At 42.4% G+C, this 20594-nt stretch overlaps 2 protein-coding genes across 4 annotated transcripts in view; one reads left to right on the top strand and one right to left on the bottom strand.

Moving 5' to 3' along the window:
• DCUN1D3 (defective in cullin neddylation 1 domain containing 3) overlaps positions 1-19412 on the bottom strand; it is a 33181-nt gene extending 13769 nt beyond the window's left edge. Inside the window, exons 1-2 of the mRNA XM_082858184.1 lie at positions 19299-19412; positions 14851-14942 (exon numbers count right to left, since the gene is read on the bottom strand). The gene's annotated coding sequence lies outside the window, so the exon portion shown is untranslated. The remainder of the gene's footprint in view (positions 1-14850; positions 14943-19298) is intronic.
• LYRM1 (LYR motif containing 1) overlaps positions 15584-20594 on the top strand; it is a 30267-nt gene continuing 25256 nt past the window's right edge. The window contains exon 1 of one of the 3 annotated variants that reach the window (XM_082858189.1): positions 15584-19102. The gene's annotated coding sequence lies outside the window, so the exon portion shown is untranslated. Of the gene's footprint in view, positions 19103-19687; positions 19970-20594 lie in introns of those variants that run through there. The other 2 variants (XM_082858186.1, XM_082858187.1) reach the window with 2 other exon arrangements.

Genomic DNA, 20594 nt, shown 5'->3' with positions numbered 1-20594 from the left:
AGGGGACATGGGCTCGAGCCCTGGTCCGGGAAGATCCCACATGCCACGGAGCAACTAAGCCCGTGCACCATAACTACTGAGCCTGCGCTCTAGAGCCCGCGAGCCACAACTACTGAGCCCGCACTCTGCAACAAGAGAAGCTACTGCAATGAGAAGCCCGCGCACCGCAACAAAGAGTAGCCCCCACTCGCCGCAGCTAGAGAAAGCCCACGCTCAGCAACGAAGACCCAATGCAGCCATAAATAAATAACACACACACACAAAAATAAACTCTGCCTTAGCAGGTAGGCCCTATTTTCCAAAAAAACAATATGAGAAAATCCTAAAATAAAGCAGCAATGCCACAAGCTCTTTTTGTCACCACCTTTTAAAATCGGAAGACAGCTTTGGATCCCAAAATAAGCTGTACATATGTACACACACTCATACTCAAATTTTGCACCCCATAACTGAGGATCCATAAAATTGCAACTTTTTTGAACTGCATGAGGGTTTTACCTGCACTGCAACCACATTCATTTCCTTCACTCAAAACCAACTGCAGATACTGCAGCTCCTACAGCTACCTTTCTGGGAAGGATAGGACATGCTTTGGATGCAGAATGACTGGGTCTGTACAGCCCAGCTCTATTCACTTCCCAGCACATCCTTAGTCACCCTGCGCCTCTGTTTTCTCACCTGAAAATTGGGACAAAGGGTCACTGTGAAGAATAAATGGCTCCTTCTTATCAGATGCATCTCCTTCAAATGCTGAGATGCATTCCCTGTCCAACCAATCTAAAGTGCCCTCTCCCTCTGATCCAGCACACTATTTTATTTCTTCAGCACATACCACTCTCTGAAATTCTTGTTTGTTAACTTATTTGTTGTCCGCTCCCCCTACTAGAAGGTAACTTCCACAAGAGCAGGGATTTTATTTCATTCACCACTTTGGCTGTGCACCTAAGCTTTGTCATGTAAGCAAATGTTTTGGTAAATATCTCCTGAATAAATAATAATCACTGATATTTGTTGGGCACTTCTATCCAAGGCACTAGTCTATGCACATTTTAAATGTATTAACTCATGCTTGAATAAATGATGAGTATGGCATATTCAGCATTGTCCCTAGCACATAGTTCTCAATATCATCTGACAGCTATTCATACCAATTCTAATTATATGATGACGTTATCAAATACTCAACAGTAAAGGAAGTTGAGCCCTAAGAATGTACAGTAGAACTTAATTTCACCACTCAAGAGCTGGTTCCTAAGGTCCAATTCCTCCTGAATGCCTTGCCTCTCAACACCCCACTACCTTCAAAGAGAAAGTAGAAAATTGTCTCATTGTTCCAATTACTCCCTACCTCATCAGTTACCATATAATGTGATACAAACACAGCTTCTCAGCAGTATCAGCTCCATCTCTCCTCACTCCACAAGCTAATTTTCACCTCAAACACAGCAAAAGCCAAAATCTGAAGCTGAAATTGGGAGATGTTCATCCTATAGTGCCTCTTTTTGACCTGTACCTTAGTCCCCGGGAAAAGATTCACATAATAATGGAAATCATTCCTGCCTCTCCCTTGAGCAAGGGTGAAAGTCCAGACAGTTTATTCAAGCCATAGCCATGCAGCACTCTAGGAAGTTCCAAGGATTCGCCAAGCAGGTGAAGTCAGTGCAAAACCTTCTGATGCTGGTCTGAACTGCTTCTTCTCTACCGCAATAAACAAAGAAATCACATTTAAGGTGTCTAGAGATGCAAGGGCAAAAGCCAGCAGCTTTTTCGCATCCTACGTAGTGAACAAGAAGAACTCAAAGCCAGTTTTACACTTCTTAAGCCATCTTGTTCCACTGTAGTATTTTTTAAAATTCGCTTGATGACAGATTGGCTTTTAAGTCTGAGGGATGAAGCACGTACCTTGTCAAAGACGATAAGGGATGTGGACCATCGAGGTCCTCCATCTCTTTAGAACCACTGGAGACAATACACTACGTTTCATATAACAGCAAGAAAAGGACAAGACCTAAAATCCTAATCAGGGCCTTCAAAGCCAGACGTACTTGCCAAGAAAGCAAAGGGCAGATTCCACCTCTGCTGGCTGGCAGGCCAGCCCACACATTCTGCCTAGGCATGTGAAACAGTCAGCTCTTTCTCTCCCCACCCCCAGGGCCAGTATTTGGGGGTAGCAACACCAGCAACTTTTCTAGGAGAGTATTTTATAAAAATAGAGCTTCCAACCTTAGGCTTAAAACTGAAAGGAAAAATAGCCAGAATTAGAAGTTTGTTTTAACACAATACATTGAAAATTATAAGTTTAAGTGCTGGTAGCTGGGGACAGGGATCACATCACCACATGACTTCTCAGTGAGTCATTAAAAAATAGTACAGGCTTGTTTAATACTAACAGTGGACGTCCACCAGTAATAGAGTTAAGAAGTCCATGTATCAGACGATGGAAAACTAAACTGACACTCCTTCTGCATTTGTTTCAGCAGTGGCAGGACTGACACAAATGAATTGCAGCAGCAATTTACAAGACAGAAACGCTAATAAACGTTTTTTGAGGCTAGTTGAAGAGGAAACGTTTGAAACCCTGAATTGACTCATTTTTCAGAAGTTAAATCAGTTTAACTGGGAAGAAAAGCCTCTAAACTATAATAAATCACTAACTGAAACATTTCCGGATTCCTAACACCCATTCTTGATTAACATACCTTTGTGTCAAAAGCAAAAGCCAAGTGCCAGCATTTAACAGCAAGTTGCTACCCTTTCAGTTATGAGAATCAGCCTGGTAGAACTAGATGAGAACAACAAAAATTAATCTCCAGGCCTAGATGGATACTGTCAGGATAGTAATAAAGACCTCCCCAAAGGGCTTCTGGGTACCATAAATTATATAACAAATCTACTTCTGCCAGGCAGCCAGTATTAACTCCTATTCACCCCGGGTACTACTCAGTGTCACCAATGGGCTTATCAAAATGAAAGCGTTAACTATCCACCACTGCTCCAAAAAAGAAACAGCATGTTGCTCACTGTACATCAGTTTGCTGACATCACTACTCATTACGAGAAGTCACTTAATCTTAAATACAACTTTGATACTTGTTTCTTCCAGGCCGAAAAATATTTAAAAAAAAGAAAGGAAAATATTTCATTAACTCCTTCCTCAGTAAGTTCTTCTGACTGAATTTTTTTTATTGTCTATGATGACATTCTAGTATAACAGACAATTATTTCTACTATGCATTCAAGACTTGAATGCATTGTACATTATTTATTCCTATGGAACATAAACATTCATGGCTCTCAAGCAGATAGTCAGAAATGACAAGCACAGAAAAGATGTTACTGTTTTAGTGACCGCATCTTGGATTAAAGTTCCAAGAAGGCAGGAAGTGTACATGGCAGTGTGAAAAGGGCTAACTGGCATCTAATAAACACTTTCTAAATTCAAACCATGTTCTACTCTTTCTCAAAATTAGGGATAATGCTTCTCAAGCCCACTTTTGAAAAATACAGAGTTTAAACTGCCTCTTTCAAAAAAGCATACTAGAGTCATTTTTTTGTTTAGTATGCATAAGTCTTTCAGACACTGCAAATGAGAGCTTGAACTAAACCACTGTCTTTCCAACTTGAACTGCGTCCTTCAGTAAGAAACACGTTACATGCTGACCAAATGCACATGTATATACACACACATACCACTCATTAAGCAGTATTTACTCTCACTTCAGTGATGAACTCTGATTTATGCTATTTCTTTTTTTATTTGGTTTTTAATTGTTGGTTATAATCCACTAATTAGATATGACCCATAGTAAGAAAAGCTCAAGATCAAACTTAAAGGTTCCCTCCAATATAGTTATTGTGCCAGACACAATGCTAGGCATTTTATAGTCGTGACAGCAGTTAATCCCTACAGCTACCCTAGGAGGTTGGTACTTTTTTAAACTGAGAAATTTAAAAATATTGTATTACTTGGGCTCCCCTGGTGGTGCAGTGGTTGAGAGTCCGCCTGCCGATGCAGGGGACACGGGTTCGTGCCCCAGTCTGGGAAGATCCCACATGCTGCGGAGCGGCTGGGCCCATGAGCCATGGCTGCTGAGCCTGCACGTCCGGAGCCTGTGCTCCGCAATGGGAGAGGCCACAACAGTGAGAGGCCCGCGTACCGCAAAAAAAAAAAAAAAAATTGTATTACTTCATTTAAAATATCAATAATATACACACTGCTATGTTTAAAATAGATAACCAACAAGGACCTACTGTATAGCACAGGGAACTCTGTAATAACCTAAATGGGAAAAGAATTAGAAAAAGGATACATGTATATGTATAATCACTTTGCTGTACACCTGAAATTAACACAACATTGTTAATCAACTATACTCCAATATAAAATAAAAACTGGGGACTTCCCTGGCAGTCCAGTGGTTAAGACTTCACCTTCCAATGCAGGGGGTATGGGTTTGATCCCTGGTCAGGGAGCTGAGATCCCACATGCCTCTTGGCCAAAAAACCAGAACAGAAGCAATATTGTAACAAATTCAATAAAGACTTTAAAAATGGTCCACATAAAAAAAAAAAAATCTTAAAAAAATTAAATTAAAATATTAAAAAATATACACCATTTGTTACCATATGACATATGTATGCATTTTAAGCAAGGTTATTGAAGTATGTATAGTACAAAGAATAAAATATTGAAGACTTAGGAAAAGGGGAAGTCCGTATAGGAAAAAAAATAATAGCCTCTAAAAAATATAAATAAATAAAATATCAATAATAAACCATGGCATGTTAACATAAACAACATTTTTATGAAAAATAACTGTATTTCCAAAAACTTAATGAGAAGAGTGACACTGTTTTACACTTTTGCAAGTGTCCCTAAGGTCTGGCTTAAAAGAAGACAGCTCATTTCCCATATATGCTTCTCCATTCAATCTTTTGTGATATAACATGTCATGTAGCCTCTATAAAACTCATGGGAGAATGGAAGTATAAAGGACAAATGATGTTAGTATTATTAAGAAGAGAATTTGATCTTCCAGATCCTATGAAAGTGTCTTGGGGATCCTCCTAAAAGAGCCTCTGGGACTGAGGCCGGTACTCTTAATATTCCTATTTTACAGAAGAGGAAATAAGCTCAGAAATAAAGTACCTTACTCAAGTCCCTACACTGTAGCACAGACAGAGAAGCTCAGCCAACATTCCATCAGCTCCCCCAGTTTCCCAGCCTCCTCAGTTAGATGGGGAAATGTATCTATTTCTGGCCAAACAGCTGTAGGCAGAAATGACACAGTGAGCTGTAGACAGATGTGATACTTATTTCCCAGCCCAAGCACAGAGCTGGCATATGACATCCCAGCCATCTCTTCCCTTGCCATGGTGACCAAGACAGTTCAGCACACGATACAGCACACGATAGTGGAACCCCTATCAGCTTGGGTCCCTGAGGGACTGTATGGAGCAGAGCACCCTTGAGCCTAAAACCCATGTGGGACATGCAAGCAGTAAACTTTCATCAGATTATGCCAAACTTTGTAAATTCTAACTCCCTAATTTTACAGTTCAGCCCCCTGCCACCTTTACTGCAGTGTTCTCACAGTTTACCTACTTCTGGGATTGCTCCCTCCAGTGTCTTCCACACTGCCACTGGGTTGATCTTTTTAACACACATATAGCCCGTGTGAATATGCCATATCCCTACTCAAAATTATTTAATAGCTCCCCTTCATCTACAAAATAAAATCCAAATTTAATAAGGCATACAAGGCTCTTCTGAATTTGGCCTCAATTACTGTCATTCTCCCGCTCTCATTCCACATCCCTCAGGCATACTGAAACATGTGCCATTCCCCAAGATGCCATGGCCTCTCATGCCTCTGTAGTTTTACGCATACTGTTACCTGTGCTTGGAATGCTTCCTCTCTCTAGTCTTGGTCTTTTGAGCCCAGGTCAGATTTTACTTCTCACAGGACTCCTCTCCTGACTCCTTCAAGTTGACCTAGACCCTCTTTGTCCCTTCACACCTTCATTTATAGCACTAACATTTTGGGCACAGGTTTCACAACATTTTCTATTTGTTGTTCTATCTGTTTTCATACCATAAGGTCCTTAAGAACAAGGTCCACAAAAGGCACTCAAATTTACTGGAATGAAAAACTGGCAACATATAAACATATTTATTTTTCCTGAAGCAACATGCATCCAATCCTAGAGTTCGCCCTTAAGAAAAATTCAGATTATACATACTTCACTTTGAAGTCAGTGATGAGAGAATCAAGTTTGGAGGCCAAGATCTAGAAGACAAGTTTTGAGTTTCAGAAGTTCTCTGTGAATGATCCACATTCCATCTGGGAAAGCTGCTTCCTTGCTCATATGTCTAACTTGAAAACTACATAGTCTGGTTCTTCTTAGAAAATAGTTTGTATCTGTTTGGAAACCTTGAGTACCATTAAAGTGTGTTTTTAAAGGTTTTGTCCTGTTAAGCCTCTATTGTAATCTTTTGCTTAAGCAGCCTGAGTCAAAAGTACTAAATACTTGGAGATGTTCAGAACTTAGTGTTGAGTGAGTCAATTTAAGCACTGTATGCAAATAGTAAAGCTTCAAATCAGAAAAAGGAGGATCTTAGGCCAAACTGCTTCAGAGGGAAGGAAAAACTGCTTCCAAATGGGGAAAAGGCTACAGGAAAAGATTTTTACCTGTTGCTTAACTTTTTATTATCTCTTTCTGCTACGCCACAGAATGGTTGTGAGCTGGAAACTTAGAAAAGCAAAAGTTCTGATAAATTAAGCAATTCCGGTTCTTTGACAGGGAGGTTTAAAGTCAAGAGTTAATAAAGAAAGTGTTCGAGTACACCTTTTTTTTTGACTTGAAGGTAACCATGAAAGTTCAAGTTTCCAGCATCCTAAAAGGGCTTTACTTTAGAAGTGAAAAGACTCCAGATGAATTAAAAGGTTAGTCTACCATAAGATAACCAAAGTGGTGCTGGAAACATGTAAGAATGGTCTGAACTCTACCACTATGTTTGCACATCTTTCATTCTGACTCAAAATTATATTTATCTTTTTAAATGTATGGTCTTGAATGCTTATACTTCTATGGGGATTATACTACCACGGAGATAATTATTTGTATGATTGGGAAAGAATAGTTCTTTATGTGGCTTTCATCTTTAAAAGCGCAACTATTCAGCTGCCCTCAAGAAATCTTAACCAAGACTCATTGATCCAATGGCAATTTCCCAAGAAGAGAAGGTATTAAACAACCTCACTCTAGGTTTGCAAATCCTAGTCTATAGACCAAAGGTAAATGTCACAACCCCTGCATATCCCCTTTCAGAGTATCTCCACACTCATCAGCAATTATCTATAAATAATGACTAGCCTCTGCACCAAGGGAAATGGACTCTGTCAGAAACCTGACATCTACCTTTAGTAAGGTGGGTCTTGTGAATTTGTGCAAAGGATGAATGTCATGCATGTCATGAAACAGATTTTAGTAAGAAAAGAGATTTTTAATCCTGCAAAATATAGCCCTGAGTACAGGCTTTTTCCCTTTTCCAATGTGCCAAATAACACAGGTCACTACTTCTCAGGAGAGAAGATAGTATGAATGACAAAACCAAAATTTACAAAGTTTGAGAGTTTCTGGCTTGGAACATTAGATTCCACCTCAATCGGGAAACATCTTAGAGTTTCTCATCATGAAATCATGTCGAAACTTTGTATTAAATAAATGAAGGAAAAAAATGAAGGAGAAAAAAAATCTTGGGTTACATCACTGTCACCATTTTGTTCTTTTTTAACCTAATCTTGACTAGATAACACAGAAAGATAACAGACTTGGAACCATCTTTATAGCAATTTTTAAAAACTACAATTTGAAACATTCAACAGTTTATGACAAGGAGCTATACCAGATGCATGGCCCTTTACGTTGAGGTAACTACAGAACAAAATCACCTGCAGAACAGAGGCTAACAACCAAATGTAGATAATGAAAGATGACAGCGTTAATATACACGGAAAGTGTCAAGGGAACACAGGTAATTAAGGCTTAAAAAAAAAAAAAAGAAAAGAAAAACTCAAGGAACCATAGACTACATCTGAAAGCAGCTTTCTTGGCTCCTATTATGCAATCAAGATTTCATTCTTATTCTGGGTTTTTGCTTAAAAAGAAAGTACCTCCCACAAGTTTATTTCATTTCTACCACTGCTCACTTTACTTCTCAAGACCCCCAGTACACTGAGTTATGACCAATACAACAAAAAGTGAAATGAAATTTTAAATAAACCTTGCCTCAGAGTTTATCTTCATTTTAGGGCACACACCACACTGCACCTTTAAAGTAGCCAACAGCAAGAAGTAACGTATAGATCATTAGAATGCGACAGAGTCTCGGCCTTCCAGAACCTAGAACACATGCACAGGCATGTGTTCAAGAGACAGGGATGTCCTTTTCTCCCTCCCCAACGAACAAATGGAACCCCTAACTCCTACAATGGTGAGTTCCAACAGCAAAGAGTGAAAGGAACTAAAGATCAATCCAGATTTCAAGGAAATTCCTAAAAGTGAAAGAGGAAGCAACATTATTCATTTTTTATTATTTAAGAAAAGCCACCCCCACTAATGTCTACGATAATTTAAACTCTACACAACCAACTTATAGGCATTTTCACCATGAATGCACAAATATAAATCTGTCAATTTGCTTGAGTTAGGCAAGTTTTTAAAGTCACTCAAATTTGGATCTGTCCTATTGTGTCCATCACCACAAAGTCTTCATGAAGGTGCCACATCACTGCACTAGAATTAGAGTCTCAGAACTTATAAACTTCAGCCATTCCTACACAACCTTTATGATCTTACATATCCATTTACCATCCCAAGTACTGCTCCCCTAAGATTTTTCTTAAAAGCTTAAAAAAAAATCACATCCACTTTAAATATCACCCTAAGCGACATCATCCATGAAGTCATAGGTCTAATATGCTAGTTATGTTTTCATTAATACACATTAAAATACAGAATAAGCTAAAAGTATTCATCCAGCAAAAATCATCTCATGTACCATCAATAGTATAAAAAACACACCCTTGCATGCTCATTTCAGCAGCACATATACTAAGAATGTAACCAAAGCCACACTTCGGGAAAGTGATTTAGTCCCAAATCCTTTGTCGCAGCTAAGGAAACACTCAAAGAGGGGCTATAGCTTGCCCAAGGACACACAGAACTGGTGGCAGAGTCTAGACTAGAATCTAGTACTTAGTCCAATGGTGGTCCACTAGAATAGAATCTCCAGATGGGTAAGCTACAAGGAGAATTAGACCTGGCCTTCGGGGACTTCCCCAAGAAGTGAACCTCAAGCAGTTGGTAAGCCCTTTGCCAGTGGATCCGGGTTTTTCATTTTCTCCGAGAAGCAACACATATAACATGATACTTGCCAGCTGACTCTCAAAGATTGTCTGGACCGACTGAAATAAATCTGTTGTTTCCTTCCCAAAGTCTCATGCGGTTTTGCCCAACTCATTGAACCTCAAGGCATACTGCCAATGATAAAAGTGTCTCCTGGATCAGTTTCCCATTTTCTTTCTTTTTTTTTTTTTTTGCGGTTCACGGGCCTCTCACTGTTATGGCCTCTCCCGTTGCGGAGCACAGGCTCTGGACGCGCAGGCTCAGCGGCCATGGCTCACGGGCCCAGCTGCTCTGCTCCACAGCATGTGGGATCCTCCTGGACCGGGGCATGAACCCGCATCCCCTGCATCGGCAGGCGGACTCTCAACCACTGCGCCACCAGGGAAGCCCAGTTTCCCATTTTTTGATCCAACAATATTCTAGCCACTGAGCCCCTGTCCCCGTTGCTAGATTCATGCATGCTCTATATGGTTTCAGGAGGAAGATTTTCCATCTCTGGGTTTTAGGCCAGCTTTGGAAACAGGCTGGAAGTTTCCATTACAGAGTTACTCCTGTATTTCCCAGATACCCAGAGCAGGTTTTATTTTCGAGTGATAGATAACTTGTGTCTACTGTGTGCCTAGCAATGTTTTATACACTGTCCCATACTTCCCATATAAGAGAAGGTAAAATGATATAGTTCCTGGCCCTTTGGGAGCTGCCAATCCCTGTCAGCTTAGCTATATATGCATGTAGCTAATAATAACTAATGTTATTAAATGTTTATCTATATGCCAGGCAATGTGCCATGTCCTGCAAATGTACTGTCTTACTGACTCCTCACAACTACTTACTGTTATTATCCTCACTTAATACATGAAGGAAACAAGGCTTAGAGATGTTAAGTGGCTCATCCAAGGTCAAGTGGCAAGCCGATGGTAAAGTTCAAATGCAAACCCAGACTGCAGGCCGAAGCTCTTAACCAGCACACTATGAACACCTGAATCTTTGAAGTCACACTGAAAGGAAACGTGATTTCTGTACATCTGATTTCCTATAAGTGAGCTCCTTTCTTGCATTAGGGAGCTGTAGAGGTAGTGCACCTGTTAAATTCAATATATAACACATTCTAGGAGTGCCATTTCATACTGATTGAGGGAAGAGTTTGCTCCTTGTAATCTGAAGCTATGCAATTTGCACTCTCTTGACACACACCCCCAAAAAAACCTCCATCAAATTAACAGTAAATGCATATTGTTACTTATCATCTAAATCAACTTTAGGTAACTTTATTCCTACTTATGGGATGCAAAACTGGAGTATTAATGTGATGTAATACAAAATATATTTGGTCTTTGTCCCCAGTTCCTACCAGAGCTCCTAAAACCCTTGAAATTTCCTTACTGATAGGCTCCTTTGTTTTTCATAAGGAGCAGGGTTTGGACCACATCTGAGTTTATGCTAAGAGGTGACTCAGGGTGGGCCCTTTTGATAGTTTTAAGAGAGATGCTGGCCACACTAGAAAGACCAGGCACATGACTGGAACTTTCAGGCCCACCTCCAGCCCATAAGGAAGGGAAGGGTAGTTGAAGTTTCATCACCAAAGGCCAATGCTTTAATCAATTTTGCCTACACAAAGGAACCTCAACTGAAATTGAAACAAGGCTAGGGGAGCTTCAGGGTTGGTGAACACATTGATGTGCTGGGAGGCTGGCATGCTCAGAGGGGACACGGAAGCTCTGTGCCCCCAATTCAAATCTTGCCCTATACATCTCTTCCATTTGGCTGTTCCTGAGTTATAACCTTTATAATGAAACTGTATTCATAAATATCATGTTTTATCAGCTCTATGAGTCATATGTTCTAGCAAATTATCGAACCTGGGGGAGGGTGGTCGTGGGAAATTTGTACTCTGCCAGGCAGAAGTGCAGGTAGGTAACTTGAGACCTGATACTTGGGCCTGGCACCTGAAGTGGGGCAATCTTGTGAGGCTGAGTCATTAGCCTATGGGGTCTGCACAAACTCCAGGCAGTCTGTGTCAGAAGTGAATTGTTGGACACTCAGTGATGTCAGAGAATTGTTGCAGGAATGTCATAATTAACCTCAGAAAAAGAGGTCCACATTACAACCAACTTAACTGACGCTTACAAGCCCCCTCCGTACTTGATCTAATCATTAAATCTATAGCTGTCACCAATTCAGAGTAGTGCTTGCTGTTTTCAGCACTAGAAGGAAATTTGGGCTTCTGTCAGATCCACAAGTACCTGGTAGAATAAAACTTCTTATAAATGTCTAAAGAATTAATTTGACCTGCTAAAGAGACCAGGGAATGTTGTAGAAATATGGAGTCAAAACGTATTTTCTTTAATCATTTTAGTTGTGATTTATTTCCCATTTATTATAGTCCCTATAAAAGAATCATGAATTACCTCAATAGTTTATATGTAACTGTTCCCTCTGGATAACAGACATTGTTAAATGACAATCACCACCACCTAGTATTATGTACTTTAACTCAAACTCTAACAGACCCAGGGACATTACATTCCCTCTTGTTTACCAACTTCTTGTTTGTCAAAAGCAAAAGTCAAAAGAGAGATCTCAAAAAAGTTAGGCCAGTACTCCATAAGCAGTCAATCATGACCAGCTAGTCAATCTTGAAGATCAATCTGGTCAAACCAGATACTGCATCCCTGCACTCAACCCTCCCCATCAGGAATACACTTTCCAGTCAGGGGAGAGAGTACTGTGGTCAGGGTCCCGGTCAGGGCCAATGAATTACTCAACTCCATAGGTCCCCATCCCCCTCCCTGTGAATGGTGTTCCCTGGCACTGGGCAATCTTGTGGGCCTGCTCCTTCCTGACCCACTCTTCCCCCATCAAGTGCCATTGTCAGCAATTTCCACCCTTCCCCAGCTGGACCATCAATGGGCATTTCTCTTCACCCTGTACACACAGCCCACAATATCACCACCACCACCCTGCCCCGCAAAGGCCGGCTCCCTTACATGTTCTCCTCCCCACAATGGAACCCACCTATCTAAATGTCTCTAGAAAGGTCTTTAGACTTTTCTCTTTCATAAAATGTTAGTAAACCCCCAAGCAAAATTCTCCTACCATAGACATCAGCTATAACCAACTGTTTTGAGTAAATGACTAGACAAGTGACTAGTTATTTCAAAGATAAACTAATTTACTAGGAGAAAAAGAACCACAGAGACATTCTTTAAAATGAACACAGAACATTCACTACACATCACTCCTCACTTTTGAATTACACTCACTTAGAATAAAGAAAATATCACTACAACTGGGGAAAATGCCTCCTTTGAGGACCTGGAACTTCTAGCATGTCCACAATCCTGCCACCCAGAACCCATGCTGCCAGGGTCCCAGCACCCTCACTGCAGTGGTATTCCTCGCCTTCCCTTCCTATTTAAAGAGGAGCCACTAGGTAGTCATCAAGTAGATATAAAGTAAATGCTTAACTGAAAACAAATTTGCTTCACAGATTTTTTAGAAAAAAGAATATGGTGATTGTAGTTATTTCCACAGAGCCATTCTAAAGCTTTTCTGTCAGTGGGTATACCTGGATTTTCCTTTTCAGATTCCAGGGCAGGTCACTGGAAATGGGAATATTCAGGTCAGCACTTTTTTTTTTTTTTTTTTTTTTGGCGGTACGTGGGCCTCTCACTGTTGTGGCCTCTCCCGGTGCGGAGCACAGGCTCCAGACGCACAGGCTCAGCAGCCATGGCTCACAGGCCCAGCTGCTCCGCGGCATGTGGGATCCTCCCGGATCGGGGCACGAACCCATGTCCCCTGCATCTGCAGGCGGACTCTCAACCACTGCGCCACCAGGGAAGCCCGAGGTCAGCATTTTGCACAGGCATTCTGGACAGCATGCCACTAGCTTATCTTAAGAACTTAGAGTGATAAAGCCTCCACTTCTGTTTGAAAGTACTATCATCACTTTCAGAAATATTCTGAGGAGGAAAGGCCAGCTACTTACTAGTACTATTACCATCAATAACTTCACATATGTTTCAAAACTGGTTATAAGGATTTTTCTCTGAAAGAACAGTAGTGTGTGACAAAATGAGTAAAGAGCCAGTAATATAAAAGACCAAACACCAAGGATTCAATTAAACTCAAACTCCATTGAGTGCCTACAATGTCATATTTGAGGCAATGTAGTAAATGAGAAAACAAAATTAGTGCAGAGAAAGTCCTATTCTAGTCCTGTAGCTGCCAGTACCTTGCTCTGTTAACTTTAAGCAAGTTTACTAACCTTTCTAGATTTCCATTTACCTACTGCTTTTTGATCTGTTTTCAGCCTCAACACATTTTGACTGAAATCTTACGGGGAAACCCAATAGAACAGAATATCAAGGTACCTTCTGCAGAGTGAAGCATGGGGGGGGGGCAGTGAAGTAGAAGGAAGACAGTGAGATGAGGGGGCATATGCCAGAAATGATCCCTGAGAGGGCTCCGCATAGCCCCGTTTGAAAGACTATCATGCCAGATATTCTAAGGTTCTTTGAGGATCTTCTTCCTGCTTCTTTCTTAACTGGAGAAAGAATTAAATGCATTCAATATAGTAAATGCTATGACTTGAGTCTTATTCAGAATCAAAATTACAGGTCACACACCAACCCACTTTAGGCAAACACTGCAGAATCCAAACCCTTCATCAACCAACAAGAGCTAAAAGCTATAACCAAACCCTGCGGTCTTGATATGGTGGAAGCAATCTACTACTAAAATAAGGAAAGCAAGTTTTTCCAACACACTGTGTCCTAGACGGACCAGCAGAGATTAGGGCAAAAATGAGAAGTCCTACACTATGCAGTGATGCTATCCAAGATCCTTGATCAGTCATCATATATCTGGTCTGGATCTCCAGGCCTCAGTGACAGAATTATTTCCAGTCCCCAGGTCCTGAGGCTGAGCCCTCCAGCAGAGCAGGGAGAACAGGAACATGGATTATGCTTCCCAGCACTATGCAACCTAAGCTTCCATGATGCAATTCAGCCTGAAACCCACCAACACAGCACGGGTCAAAGGACACTCCTGAGCAAGGACAAGCCATCGGGAAGTCAGGAGTCGTCAACATGATGCCTACTTTTTCGTGTAATCAGGTTGGTATCAGGGCACTGGCCATAGATGGCTTACTTTGCTACAAGGGCTAATCACCACCTCAAGATTCCTGGACTGAGCTTCCCTACTCTGATGTATGGTATTTAAATAGTTTCATTTGCACACATCTTAAAGAAGAGGATTTGGCATTTCCCTCCTCCCATTTTCTCCTTTCTACATATCACAACTTCAAAGAATTAGAGTTTGAGCCACTTCCACTAAATTAATATGTTAAGTTCTTATTTGTAATCATTCACTAATCATTCACCTAGAAAAACAGATACAAGAACTAGTAAAACTAGATTTTAATTGAAAGACACTAACTCAATAAAACACCCTGGTCCATTGTGCAGAGAGCTTCAGAACACTGTTCCAACATTTAGGGAGAATTGATCCTGGTTCACTGGTATCAACATCTGTAAATAGACACAAAGAGGTAACTGTAAGTTATCAAGAACTGGGGAAATAGGAGTCACCACATAATTACCATTGTTTCAATCTGAGTTACCACATCTTCATCTTAAAACAACTGGCAGCCAGTGTACAATTAACTGTCCTTACTGTAAAGATATCAAAACAGTAGCAAAATCAGATTAATTTTAAGTCATCTAATGCAATGCATAACACCCACAACTCCAAAAGTAAGTGGAATCAACTCTTCTTTAAGAAGAGTTTGTCCAAAAGCCCTGGGAGTTTGAGAAACAAATCCACTAGTACCGTAGATTAAAAGGCCAGTTCAGGGGACTTCCCTGGTGGCGCAGTGGTTAAGATGCCGTGCTCCCAATGCAGGGGGCCCGGGTTCAATTCCCTGATTAGGGAACTAGATCTCACATGTGTGTGACAACTAAGAGCTCGCATGCTGCAACGAAGGAGCCCGCGTGCCATAACAAAGGAGCCCACCTGGCGCAACCAAATAAATAGATGAATATTTTTTAAATAAATAAATAAATAAATAAAAGGCCAGTTCAGCTCTGAGAATCTAAATTCATTTAGATTTGTGGATTCTTTCCCCAAACACAATTAGTGGCCAACGTAGGAGTTGATGGCTTCTCCCTGTATTCAAGTCCCCTCCTGCCCATCCGCCCCTTTCACAAATTAGAAAAGAGCCACCAGCCTCCAAACTGGCTGATGAAATTTCAGCCTACAGGATACTTTCATATTTGAGTTATAATAACTATTAAAATGAAGATGAACAGTGGACAGCTTAATAACAGCATTTAAAATCCAGTATTAGGATACAGAGGTCAAAATTCTTCAACCTAGGCCAAAACCATATATATATTATATATATATATTTTTTCAATTCTCAGTTTCTTAGAGTTACTCTGCAGTATAAAGGGTGGAGTCTATTGTTTGCCTGGTCCTAGCTGTTCACTTGCTTGCTAACTAAAAGACTTCCTATTTGCACTCAAGTTGGGATTCAGTAAGTCAGTACAGGCTCAACTCCATCCCCTTCATTACCCCAGGACTGCCCAGGAAACTATTCAAGTTATTTTTGATAATCTATCTACCCATGCTAGTAAATTACTAGAACCTAAAATAGGTGACAAGTCCAAAATTTCTGATTCATTTTTCCCAAACACTAAAAGGTTTTACTTAGCATTTCTGATACTAACTTTACTACAAATAGCCTCAGCAATATTTTAAGTCTCTCAACTGCCTGGCTCAAAGGGCCAATTCACTCAAAGAACACACTAGTCACTGTTGTGGTGTTCAAAAGAAGAAAACAGCATATTCTTTCTGTTGGCCCACTGTGTCATGGCTCAAGAGGGCCAAATCAAAAAGGAGTCCTGATTGGGCCTCTCAAGTGGACAATCTGGTCAAGGTGAGGCTGAAAAGCAGCTGACTGCTGGAGATGAATGGCCCCAACAGAAGGCAAAAGTACGTTACATCACTTGGTTACATGCCAGCCCAAAGATGTCCACAGAGTGGGATTATGCCCACAATGGTCATTTATCTAATGTAATCCACTGAGTGTGGATTACATCGGATAAATGTAAACTTTTAGCACCAACCTACACCTCAGCTGAGTGTTATTAGTCATCAGGTGGATCAGACAAGAGTGGAAATATTGCAACATAAAACCCGCCTCCCTACAAAAAATAACTTCAAACTTAGATCCTAATGGTCATCTTTGTAGACCAACAGGGGCATATTATTATCACTTGCCCAACCTTCAGCCCCAAATTCACAGCTGGAAGCAAAGGAGGATTCATATACTAGAACACATTTGGGGTACTCATTATGCAATTTTTAAAAGTGTATAAGGCAAAATCCTGTAAGGAAAAAGACAATCTCTCAGTTGAACATCCTGCTGAATTCTTAACACATGGCTTGAGATTCATCTGCCAGAAAAGACCCAGATGACCATTGCCTCCTCCTCTCCCACTCTCAGCAGGGTGACTTTTTTTTTCCTATGACAGTCCAAGAGTACCCTCAAAGTAGCGTGTGGTGAGACTCTAGGAAAGGCAACAGAATTAAAAAGGAACATGATTTTCTATTTCCTTCTCCTTCTTCCTCTTATTTTGCCTACCTATTCTGAGCCTGGCCTCCACCTCTCTGACCTAGACTCTTCTCACTCTCCTCTTTGCTCACTAGACTCTGCTATTACTGCCTCCCTACTCCCCAGCCTCCTCCACCTCCCCTTTCTCCCTACTCCCTGGAACTTGCCAAACTCACTCTAGCCCAGTTTCTGCACTAGCTAGTCCCTAAACCTGGAAGGCTCCTCCCATACCTTTGCATGGCTGGCTCCTTTTTATTTAAAGCTCAGCTTACGTGTCACCTCCTCAGAAAGGTCTAGACCGAATCCCAGTCAGACACTTTCTATCACAACACTCTTATTTTCTTCAGCACTTATCAAAGTCTGATTTGCTTATTTATCTGTCCTCACCCCACAGTCCGAGGTAAGCTCCATGAGAGCGTGGACCTTACTGCTATGTTCACCTTTGTATGCCCACTGCCCGAAATACTGGCTAGCAATTAGTAGCCGGTCAATAAATGTTTGTTGAATGAATGAATGAATTTTGGACTTTTTATTCAATGATTCCCAATCAGCTAAGGTGAGAACAGTAGTCATTTTTTTCTTTTATTGCATTTCTGTGAAACACCTAAACATGCTGTTACTTGTACAATCAAAGCATTAAATATTCTGTTTTATCAGGCTTGAAAGCCCTGATGAGTAGGATGGAACCCGTTGTGATAATTCTTCTAGCAATATGCACATAAACTCAGTTACAGAGGAACAGGATTTATGGACACTTTCTATTCAAAGGATCCCTAAAATTTGGGCACCATCTCTTAAAGTTCTTTAGAAAACACAGTGCCAGACTCAACAGAGGATTTCCAAAGAAAATATCAACACCAAACTAGGAATCATTACACTTCACTCTGAAATCTCTACAACAGGCTAAAGTAGCACTACTTTTTTTTTTCCTTAAACCAACAGAACATCAACAAAGAGACCTTCTTTTCCGATCATTCTTTGCTTTCTTCAAATAATTTTTTTCTCAAATAATTTTTTCATAGCCGTTACTGGTTTGTATTCTTCCTTAAAACAAAACTAAGCAAATCACATTGTCTCGTTTAAGACCACCTATACACAAAGAATAAGCTAAATAAATAAGATGGGAATCAGCACAAGCCAAATGTGTTCACTGAAGACTTGTGTGCCAGACACGCAAATGGAGAAGATAAAAGAGCTATTGTCCAATTGGAGAAACAAAAAAGTAATATGGGGTTTTCTGTTCTCCAAAGTGCATCATGAAGTGTGGGTGGAGAGAAACACAGAAATCCAGAATTAGCCTAACATCAAATCACTTTGGAAAGAGTTGACAACATTTAAATTCCTCACACACAAAGTATTTGGAGCAAGAGACCTTGATTCCTAGGCTATGATGCCATTTAGGAATCCTTGCAAGGGCTTTGGAATTCCAGTATTCATAGAAGAAAACGCTCATCTTAATCGGGAGCGACCAGGCATTGAGAGGTACTCCCAAAGACACACAGCTTGTAACTGAAGTATTACAAAGCTTGCAGTTAAGATCTGGGATGGAGGTGGAACACCAAATTCAAAAGAGGTAACCAAGATACCAAGTGCAATAAAGAAAAAAAAAACAAACAACAGCAAAACCCACCACGATTACCACCTAGCCACGGAGAACTAAAGTGGAAAGGAGGGGTATGCAAGGGAGAGGATGGGGGGTGAGGGGGTAACGGAAAAACACAATACATTTGTCACCCTGTCCCACTTCCTATACAGGATACAGGCAAAGCTTCCAGCCCCATTACCTCAGGCACAGATGGTTATCGTTTATAGCAAAGGTGCATAGGAAGGCCTCCAGGTCTGAGCCCCTTAATTCCAGGGCTGTTAATGATTAAAGAGAAAGATGGGGGTGGGGAGGGAAATGAGGGCGGAGGGAGCTGGAGATTCACCCACCACCTCTCGCTTGGGCTCCTACCTCACGGCGCTTACAAGGGGCAGAGGACCAGAGTCTGCACTCCCTTCAGGGCAGCTCCGGCCCCCAGAACCCCAGGCCCTGGATTGAGGGGTGCTGGCGGTAGGGAGGAGGGACAGTAGGTAAGTTTTCTGAGCCCTGCGGCTGACACGCCACAGGCTCCCCTCACAGCCTCCTCTCTTCCAGCGGGACCAGTCCAGACAAGGCGCCGATTTCCACTCCTCCCCTTCCACCCCCCCTTTCTCGAAGGTACCCAACCCCCGCCCCTTCATCTCCCAATGCCTCCCCTTTTCCTCAACCCCCCCGCCTCAAACTCACAGCTGCTCCAGAGGTTCCTCCAGTCAAACCCTTTCTGGAAACGACGGCGGCCCGGCGGGTCCAAAACACCTACCATCCCCGCTCGCGTTTCCAGGTTCCCTAGCCCCGCCGCCGCCGCCGCCGCCGCCCCCGCCGCCGCCGCCTCTTCTTCCACCACTGCCGCCGCCTCCTCTTCATCTGCGGCCCACCGGCGGGGGCCGCCCCGAAGCCCCGCCCTCTCCATCGCCTCCTGCATCATCACTTCCGGTAACCCCGCAAGCGGCCCGCTCCAGGACGCGGAATAGGAGGAGGGCGGGTAGGGAAAGAGTGGCAGTTTGCGTCACGACGTACGCAAAGACGTACGAAGCCGTCGCCAAGTAAGGGCAAAGACCTAGCGACGCGGAGGGAGAGCTAGGAGGAGATGGACTGTACCAATTTTTGGCTGGGATGGGGGGAGAGAGGAGAACTAAAGGGAGAAAAGGAAAGGATGAACTTGGATACATTGTGGCTGTACGGCGGAGCGTGGTCTAGAGTTTGAAGTTTAAGGAAGGCTCGAGCCTACCCTCGACCTGGGATGATGCTCCCACAGAGGTCCGTCCTGTGGTTTGGTACGGCCTGGCCCACCGGACCTGCCAGAGCTCAGTCGGCCGCAGCTCAGCTGGGCTCCCGGCGCCGCCTCCTCCCAGCTTGCGGTAGGCTGCCGGGCTTCTGTGGGTGGGGGAAGGCTGGACTGATGCAGCGTGAGTGTAGAGAATGGAGACGCTGACTCCTGGCGCGGGAGACTGGGGGAAGGGGTTGGCTCCCCAGGGGCAGGGATGGGGTGGGGTGGGCGGGGTGCGACGTTGCTAGGAGACGAGCCTGTGTGACCTCCCCCCCGCCCCCCCCAGCCTCGCGAGGGCGGCTCTGTGTCACCGCCGCTGGCCTCGGCACCTTGCTAAGGGAAGCGGCTCGAGGACCAGGAAAGGGAGCCCTGGTTTAGGAACGCTGAAATGCTGGTTTGGGGCCCATCTGAGACTTCTCAATCCTTTGGATTCCCGAATGTAAATGGGAGATTAGTAGGGGCAAATCCGGGGGCAAGAGGCGTCCAGCTGAGGAAGGTTGACACAGACGAGTCCCCTACACGATAGTGAGATTTTCTAAGATAATGAGGACGAGCTTCTTAAATCCCTCGGTCCGCCAAAGGCGTTGCTCCGTGACTTTTTATTCGAGTCCGGGAGAAAGTTAAAAAGTAAATCAGTAAGATATCAGCAAGTGAGAAATGCCCCAAAGGTAGTAGTATCAGGTGAAGTGGTAGAAGATGGGGGGAGGGCCACTCTA

The sequence above is a fragment of the Leucopleurus acutus genome (assembly GCF_964270905.1).
Source record: "Leucopleurus acutus genome assembly, chromosome: 16".
Taxonomy (NCBI): Eukaryota; Metazoa; Chordata; class Mammalia; order Artiodactyla; family Delphinidae; genus Leucopleurus; species Leucopleurus acutus.
This window is presented reverse-complemented; position numbering and strand designations above follow the sequence as displayed.